Source organism: Arachis stenosperma, chromosome 4 (assembly GCF_014773155.1).
Source record: "Arachis stenosperma cultivar V10309 chromosome 4, arast.V10309.gnm1.PFL2, whole genome shotgun sequence".
NCBI classification, from domain to species: Eukaryota; Viridiplantae; Streptophyta; class Magnoliopsida; order Fabales; family Fabaceae; genus Arachis; species Arachis stenosperma.
This window is the reverse complement of record NC_080380.1, coordinates 49,996,748-50,006,798: the sequence shown is the minus strand read 5'-3', so window position 1 is coordinate 50,006,798 and position 10,051 is coordinate 49,996,748. Positions and strand designations below refer to the sequence as shown.

Sequence of the window (10,051 nt, the reverse complement as noted above, 5' to 3'; positions counted from 1 at the left end):
CTCTCTGTTAACGACGGCGGCGACAGTGGCAGTGACTCCCACCGCGCCGCCTCCCTCTTCTCCCCTCTATCTCGTTTTTCTTTTGCTTCTGTTCCTTTCTTTCATGAAGAAAGAACAAAAGGAAACTGTGCGTGCTATAGCTGCTGGGTTCTGGGGGGGGAAAAGGTAGCTAGGTTAGGGTTTAGTCAAAATTAGGTTTAGGGGCAATTTGGTAATTTCAAATAAAATTGGGTATAATATAATAATTGAAATCCAAATTAAATCCAACACTATTTGTACATAGAAAATACTATTTTCTCATCAATTTCACAAATTATTTTCAATAAAATGTCTAAGTCCAAAAATTAGAAATAATATACTTAATTTTCTTCGTTTTCCAAAATAGTAGTAATAATATTTAAAATATTATTTATCTAATCCAAATCATATAAAATCCTTATTATTTCATAACTACCAACTTTATAAATTTGAATATAGAAAATAATCCAACAATTGTGAAATTGGATAAAAATCATAACTTATCTCAAATTCAATAAATCAAAACTTGCCTTAATTATCTTTAATAAAATAATTTCTGAAATTAAGGCTATAAATAACTATATGATTTGAGACTTACTCATAAAAATACTTTTCAAAGGTTTTGGGTCTTACATTCTACCCACCTTATAAAAATTTTGCCCTCGAAAATTGATACAAAATAAAAGAAATTCCATAACAGTTCACCCTTGAACCCATTTACGGAAGAAGCAAAAATAACTCAAAATATAATCATATATACGATTTTCAAATACTTTGATTGTCATAAGCATAAGGATGTAAAGGTAGGAGTGTGATTGCAAAGCAAACGTTTCAAGGTAGGCTCAATGCAAAAGATAACATGGGTCAATCATGTGATAGAAGGGCAAGGCATCAAAGGCTATCAAACAGGATGGAGTTAAAACGACGTGCTTAACCTCCGCACACTAATCTCATATCAACCTCAAAGTTTCAACTTTCCAACTCCATCAGGCACTTTACAATCCCATACTCGATCCGAGCCTTACAACCGCAAACCCGTTCGCGAGGAACAAAACGCCCACAACTCATACGTTGCACACCTACCGCTTCAACTTCCGTATACACATCACGTCTTAAAGAACTAACGTATCGCGTTACTACGTCTACAAATCGCACGTGATATCAAAACAATTCTCGAGTCTACTCAGAAGGATACAAGATTTAAAAAGGAGAGTCAAAAGTCAAGGATAATACTCAAAGATTTGAGAGAATGTATTCAATTCCCAATAAACAAGGACACTCAAACAATGAAGTTTACTAGAAATAAATCAATTGACAACTTCAAAAATAACCCTTAGATCAAGGAAACTCGATGGGATCATCAAAGAGAAAGTCAACGCATTAGTTTGAAACAATCTCAAGCTGAATCGAAGAAGTAGGAGGTCTACAGAAAAGAATATCTCAGACCCAAGACAAAGCTCACAGAACTCAAGAGCATGATTAAAATACTTCCGAAAATAAAAGAATTGAAAACTTGCGGAAAAATCACTTCGCAGTTTAGAAGAAAGTCAAGTAATAAACATTCTTCAAGAGAGTAGCAAAAGCATAAACGTGGCTTTACTTCAATGCAATTTCATGTTGAAGTAGATTATGTAAAGCTTTAAAAACAAAATGCACACAAGTTTGGCTAAGAGCTAAAATATTTCCTCAAATATTTTAGAAAGATAGTTAGGTGCACAACTCGACCAAAAGCAGTTCATAAAACTCGGAAGAAGAATCAAATGCTTGTTCAAAAATCATCAAAGTCCATATTCAAACAAGCGTGTATAACCTTTATAGCGAGACTGAAAGAGGAAGTTAAACTCTTTTTAGAAAAGAAACTCCAAAGTAAAAATTTGTTTACAATTTGGTAAATGAAATAAGTGATGCGTTACACACGAATCGGTTTCCACTAACCAAGGAAGCTTCTCAAAACTTTATTTACAATAGCGCATGCCAACTTTAAAACAACTTTGCCAAAATTTGAACAATGGTTTCAATCATAACCAAGCAACAGAAAATAAATTTCGATTGAAACTTTTTTTTTTTTTTTTTTTTTTACTAAAGAATTTAAATCTTCTTTAAAAGGTTCAAAACAAGACTCCAAAAGTGTTCTTGAAATCACCATCTCCGAAGAACATTTAAGAAAACTAGGATGTACTTAAAAAGGAGTCAAGCTTTGCAAGAAAGGATCTTAAACCAAAATAGTTCAAACAAGATCCACTAGGCATGATACAACAAACAAGCTTTCAATTGATCCAAAAGAATACAAAAGTCGTAGGAAAAGGCAACCCAATCATTAGTAATTTCCCAAAGATAAATCTTTGACTAAAAACTTTTGTAAAGATAATGAGAGGATATATAAATGATGCACTATTTTGAAACGAATCAAACTAACTCACATAAGAATGAGATTCACAAGATTGGAAAAACCAAGATCAATGGTAATGTTCACAAATCGTAAAAGATTAGTTAAAAGTATGGTCAAGTATGATATTCATATAGATGGAAGGTTTAGTAGGGAATTTAGTTCGTTCATAGGAAGAAAGCTATGAGTCCAACACTCTTAAAAGAACAACAATGGCATAAATCATATAGCATGCTAAATCAAACTCAATTCAAAATAAGTTAAGTAAAGCTTATCAAATGAGACTCAACTGGGAGAAAAGTGAAAAAGCTTTCCTTTCCAAAATTTTGAAAAACATCCAAATGCCTAATCAAATGAAGATGTGCATTGGAACCGTAGTAAAATTACTAGAAAATCAAATTGTATTTTAAAGTAAATGTAGTTCCGTAAACCAGCAAAAGTACAGGTAAGATATTAGAGATAAATGGTCATTAAACTGTATAAGAAATCTTCAAAGTTCATATATAGTATATATCTATTCAACAGAAATTTTCATAAAAATCTCAAAACTGGCTGTAATCACTGTCAAATAAGAGAAAAACCGAATCAACAATCTCTCTAATCATGAACTCGAAATCCGAAGTAAAAGGGCACAGCGCATCAAGACAAGTTCAAAGCTATATCAAAGAATACATGAATCAAGAAGAACTCAAATAGAGGAAGATAGATGCAACAAGGATTTTAAATAAGCATATGCACTTAAGATCAACAAGAATGCATATGAATAGAGAAACAGAGCGGAAACATCAAATTATTTTTCAAGAGGAGCAGTAACAAGAACTTCAAGTTAGGATATGAAAGAACAGGTCGACTCGAACAGAATTCAAGACACATAACTGAGCAGCCTCGAGAAAAGTTTTCAACGTTCCCATAACCCGCGATTCGCTTTACTCAAAACTCATATATCATCTATGATAACCCATTAGTGCTCTTATATACATAATTCACTAGTATTAAGCCGGCCAAACTTAATACCAAGAATCATGCAATGCAAGACTAATAGCGTTAATCAATAGATCGTCATGTGCACAAAGCTCTAATTCTCATCATTTGATAAGACCTAATACATGACAAACGCTCAGAGTATGCAATTGAAGCATAGTCAGTCCATTCCTCAGGCTCTACAGGAAGAACTGCTCTGATACCATAATGTAACACCCTAACTACCAAAGCTCGCGCTTCCGGCTGTGCAACTCTGATAGCTCAGACATTACGACGACATTTATACTATTTACTACTAAAATATGAGCCTGTTTAAAAACTTTAAACCGCAATACCGCTCCCAAAAATCCTTTTGCTATACAACGTACATCCATACATACCATACAACTTACAAAAACTCATAAAGAGTACATCCGGATATATATACATACATATATATAAATAATATTACAAACATTATCCAGTACAATTCCTATCCCTCTCACAGAATATATCAAGATAAAGGCGAGGGTACAAAATAATAATCTAAAGCAATACAGAGCATCTCAATAACAAATAATTAAACTCTTCATAACTTCTGCGCCCAAATCCTGAAAGGGGAAAAATGTAGGGGGGTGAGAACATCATCCTCGAAAGGGTTCTCAGTAGAGGGTTTTTGGGAATTACTGTAATAGGATACATGAAGATAAATCGTACCAGTGATTAATAACCATCTTATGCCTCCTTTCAAAAGCAACAGTTTACAATAAAAGTAAAGTCGGAAATCTTTTCTGAAAGAGGAACCATTCAATTCTCAAAACATCAAAGCCTTTCAAAATGGTTTATCTATACTAAACCAAAGTAGCCTTTCACATTTTATTCCAAACCAGAAACACAAAACCGAAATCAACCATCGGTTCATCTCATTCCAACCACGGCCCTAGGCCCAATCAATCCAACCACGGCCCTAGGCCCAAACAATCCAACCTTCAACCAAATCACCACAATCCAACAGAGTTCCAGAAGCAAACACAAGTAGGGAGATGCAAACACAAACAAACAGTTATTGCAAGTAGAACAATTAGCAGTTAATCACATAGGCAAACCAAGTACAATATGCATACCCAAACAATGTCACATAGATGCATATGATGCATGCCTGTCCCTAGTGGCTGATGATATCATCTGTCGGTTATAGAGCCAACCCGACAAGTCCTGGTAGCTAACCATTGGACTGTCCCTCTGTCATGCATCCCCAACTCGAGTTATACTCGTCATAACTTGATCATAATCATGATCTATATCCATCACCCTCACTGGTGAATATATTCGGGGGCGAGCTCATCCGGGTCTTTCACAGTGCCCGGCCACACTTATGACATAGGGTCAGAAGAGTATCAAGTCTCAACCTGGAGCACGTGGTGGCTAGCCACTGCTACTACCCAGGGAAACTCGTAACTCCGATAGTGGAAGTGCAAAAATCACAACTTATCAATATCTCAGCATAAATGCTTTCATTCTCAATCATGGATCAACATCCATCTCAGCCATCCGGCTCACGGTTCAATCCAGAACCAGCCAATATTCATATCATACACAGCCATTCCGGCTCACGGTTCAATCCAGAACCAATCAATATGTATAAACATACACAGCCAATCCGGCTCTCAACAAAACAGCACTTCCACATTCAAAATCACCAAATTCATGAAATTGGCATTTAAGCCATAAATCATTTCTCTATTAATTTCACTTTGAAATCAAGTTTCAACTCTTTTCAGCCTTGGCTTTAGAAATCTCGTTTCTTAAATCATCTCAGGCTCATAAGCCAAATTTACTCAAAGTGAGTTTCCTTTTTAAAACAGAGCCACTCTCGGCATTCTCTTTCCAAAACTTCCAAAACCATGGCAAGTTAAGGATTTATTTCAAAGCATTCAAAATCACCCATCCAACAATGGGATTTTATAACAAAAGTTTCTCGGCAGAGTCCCAAGTCTTTAGGGAAGGTCAACTTATATAAATTCCTTAGAATTCATTGAAACTCTTAAAATCATAAATCCTCGGTTCAAGTAAATAAAACTGAATTTATTATAAGACCGATCATACAAAATCACAACTTCCAACCCGGTCCAAAAATCAACTCATTTGAAACGGAACCGGTTCATTTGAATCAAACCATTTTCAGGTTTCTTTTTGGAACCCATTTTTCCAACTCTTCCAAAATGCCTCAAACTTGATTACTCAATCAAAAGTCTAGGTTCCTTTAAAAATCACTAAAACTCCTTTTTATATTGAAATCAATATTAAAACATCCTTCTTTCCTTCAGTGATTCAAATGGTAAAAATAGTTCATTTCTAAATAAGCCGAATTCAAAGTATAAGGTTCATTAAATAAATTAAGCTTGAAAACATAAATATTCTCTTAATAAGTCAAATAATACAATTTCTCAAATCCAACCCTTTTTAAATAAATTTTCAAACAAGGTTAGGATTTTGTAGAAATTTCGACAGCACCTCCCCTAAAACTTGGACTTTTGCCATCCGGTTCGGGTCCCTGCTAAACCGTTTCTCATTCCTTTTCAACAGCTCAAAACCAGAAATCAATTCAAAAGCAAGCTAAATCCAACAGTCGCCTCAGTGGCATATCTCAAGGAAATCATTTCAAAAATCAACTCAATATCAACCGTTTTAACTCATTTCCAAAGCCTTAAAGAAACAGCTCAGTAACAAATCATTTGTCCAAAACCGAATCAATTAAAGTAAACCAGGCTGAATTCAAAAGTGCATTCAACTTTTCAAATCATCAAAACAATTAACTCAAATCAAATCAATCATCAGCGGATTGAACTCAGATTTCAAATTCTCAAAGAATCAACTTCAAAACATTACATTTCACAAGCCGTACAACAATTCAGCCAAACCAACATCCATAATCATTCGAGTCAGTCAAATAATACATAAGGCAGATACAATCACCAAATACACAATATCTCACATCAGTATCCATATGTAATAATTCCAATACATAAAACATAGTTTTTGGAAAGCGCCCCTACCTCAAAACGCAAATCCATAACCCAAACGTCTCACAGAGTCCTTTCCGTCTCAACTCGAAATCACCGGCAACCAAAACCTCAGCTTTTCTCACTCTTGCAGTAACCACATCAACTCTAAACGCAACATACAACAACCGAAACTCAATCTTATAGCCATTAACGCCACAAACCTCAGCGTGAAATAACAGAATACTAGCGAAAGGACTTTCAAATCGAAATGCTTACCGAACCGAAGGAGGAACGGCTGAACCGACACAGCACCAGTCTCCGAACCGGTCCGGCGGCAACCCGGCTGTCAGCCCCAAGCGGCAGCGATGACCTGAACCATATGCAGTGACCGTAAGGTTTCCAGAAACTCAACGGAAAGGAGAACCAACTCAAGACCCTTACCGATAGACTTTTCCAGCGATGGCAAGGGCAGCCAGAAACTCCAACGGTGCTCCCGGAAATCACAGAACCACTCCCGGCGGTCCGAAATCCCTTTCTGACAACGACAGCTCCGGCGAAGGCGGCGCCGGCGACAGACCAGAGCACCAGAAGCAGAGAGGATTCATCTTGCTTCCCTCTCACACGTCCGTTGCACAGCAGTGGCCTCCACTGGCGACAGCGGCGGATCCCCACCTCCTCCCAGTCTCAGACGTGAGTTCTCCTTCGCATCCACCTGTCATGCTCGACGGCGACCACTACAGACCCTTTCAGAGCAGCGACGGCGGCGAGGCTTGAAGCAGCGCCCTTCCTCCTCTTCGCGGCGGCTCTATCGTCGACAACAGCAGTGCTGTTGGAGGTTATGGAAGCAGTGACGGCAGAGTTGGCAGTGGCAGAATCGCGACCGGGCAGGGACGCAGGGCATGGCTTCGACGGCGGCGCTCCCCGCGTGCGGCAGAGCGTGACGGCAACGAAGCCTCATCTCCCTCCCTCGCGTCACTCACTCTCTTCTCGTTCAGATCTCCCTTCCTCTCTGTTAACGACGGCGGTGACGGTGGCAGTGACTCCCACCGCGCCGCCTCCCTCTTCTCCCCTCTATCTCGTTTTTCTTTTGCTTCTGTTCCTTTCTTTCATGAAGAAAGAACAAAAGGAAACTGTGCGTGCTATAGCTGCTGGGTTCTGGGGGGGGGGGGGAAAAGGTAGCTAGGTTAGGGTTTAGTCAAAATTAGGTTTAGGGGCAATTTGGTAATTTCAAATAAAATTGGGTATAATATAATAATTGAAATCCAAATTAAATCCAACAACACTATTTGTACATAGAAAATACTATTTGCTCATCAATTTCACAAATTATTTTCAATAAAATGTCTAAGTCCAAAAATTAGAAATAATATACTTAATTTTCTTCGTTTTCCAAAATAGTAGTAATAATATTTAAAATATTATTTATCTAATCCAAATCATATAAAATCCTTATTATTTCATAACTACCAACTTTATAAATTTGAATATAGAAAATAATCCAACAATTGTGAAATTGGATAAAAATCATAACTTATCTCAAATTCAATAAATCAAAACTTGCCTTAATTATCTTTAATAAAATAATTTCTGAAATTAAGGCTATAAATAACTATATGATTTGAGACTTACTCATAAAAATACTTTTCAAAGGTTTTGGGTCTTACATCTGTTCTTCTTGCATTCATTCATGTGTCTTAAGTGATCTTCAAGATGTTCTTGATGATTTCCTTGCTCTGATCTTTGAATTCTCTTGACTTGAGTGTTTTGTTGTTTCTCATATGCATTCTCATTTTGTTAGTATCAGTAGTATACAAACTGCTAAGTTCGGTGTCTTGCATGCATTGTTATTTGATTTTAGTTGCATTTTGATTATTCCTCATTATTAAAAATCCAAAAAATATTTTTAATTTATGTCTTTTCAAGTCAATAATACAAAGAATTGAAGATTCAGAACATACAACAGAGGAATTATACAGAAAAAGCTGGGCGTTCAAAACACCCAGTGAGGAGGGAAAACTGGCGTTTAAACGCCAGCCAGGGTGCTTGGCTGGGCGTTTAACGCCCAAAAGGGTAGAGCTTTGGGCGTTAAACGCCAGAATGTGCACCATTATGGGCGTTTAACGCCAGGATGGCACAAGAGGGAAGATTTTGTTTTCAATTCAAATTTTTTTTTCAGGTTTTCAAAATTTTTCAAAATCAAATCTTTTTCAAATCATATCTTTTCAATCATATGTTTTCAAAATCAATTTCTTTCCTTTTTCAAAATACTTGCTATCAATTAATGATTTGATTCAACATCTCAGAATATGTTTCCTTTTTTGTTGAGAAAGGTTTAATGTCTGAATCATATCTTTCTTGTTAGGCAGGTTATTAATTTTAAAATCAAATCTTTTTAAATTGTTTTTCAAATCATATCTTCTCAATCATATTTTTTTAAAAATCATATCTTTTCAATCATATCTCTTTAAATCACATCTTTTTCAAAATAGTTTTCAATCATATCTTTTTAATTTCTAATTTCAAAATCTTTTTCAAAAATCACTTGATTTCTTTTCCACTCTTAGTTTTCGAAAATCAATTAGTATTTTTCAAAATGATTTTAAAATTTTTTACTGAATTTTCGAAAATTTCTTCCCATATTCTCACATCTTTCTATTTATGGACTAACACCACTCCTCAATGCACAATTCGAACTCCATCATACTTGATAAGTTCGAATTATTCTACCTCTTCCTTCTAATTTTCTTTTCCTCTGACACCTCAAGGAATCTCTATACTGTGACATAGAGGATTCCATATTTTCTTGTTCTCTTCTCTTTCATATGAGCAGGAGCAAAGACAAAAGCATTCTTGTTGAGGCTGATCCTGAACCTGAAAGGACCTTGAAGCGAAAGCTAAGAGAAGCTAAGGCACAACTCTCTATAGAGGATCTAACAGAAATCTTCAAAGAAGAAGAACCTATGGCAGCCGAAAACAACAACAATGCCAATAATGCAAGGAAGGTGCTGGGTGACTTTACTGCACCTACTCCCGATTTTTATGGGAGAAGCATCTCTATCTCTGCCATTGGAGCAAACAACTTTGAGCTTAAGCCTCAATTAGTTTCTCTAATACAACAGAATTGCAAGTTCCATGGACTTCCATTGGAAGATCCTCATCAGTTTTTAGCTGAATTCTTGTAAATCTGTGACATTGTCAAGACCAATGGGGTTGACCCTGAGGTCTACAGACTTATGCTATTCCCTTTTGCTGTAAGAGACAGAGCTAGGATATGGTTGGATTCACAACCTAAAGAAAGCCTGAACTCTTGGGAAAAGCTAGTCAATGCCTTCTTGGCAAAGTTCTTTCCACCTCAAAAATTGAGTAAGCTTAGAGTGGAAGTCCAAACCTTTAGACAGAAGGAAGGTGAATCCCTCTATGAAGCTTGGGAAAGATACAAACAATTAATCAGAAAGTATCCTTCTGACATGCTTTCTGAATGGAGCATCATAGGTATCTTTGATGAGCGGATATTTTATACGCTTTTTGGGGGTAATTTCATGTAGATTTTAGTATGTTTTAATTAGTTTTTAATAGAATTTTATTAGTTTTTAAGCAAAAATCATATTTCTGGACTTTACTATGAGTGTGTGTATTTTTCTGTGATTTTAGGTATTTTCTGGCTGAAATTGAGGGAGCTGAG

General features: G+C 36.3%; 1 non-coding gene across 1 annotated transcript; it reads right to left on the bottom strand.

Annotated features, from left to right (window-relative positions):
• Positions 1–9,734: 9,734 nt before the first annotated feature.
• LOC130978311 (small nucleolar RNA R71) lies at positions 9,735–9,842 on the bottom strand. The gene has a single exon (XR_009085962.1). It is a non-coding gene; the product is annotated as a small nucleolar RNA R71 (small nucleolar RNA).
• Positions 9,843–10,051: the final 209 nt, after the last annotated feature.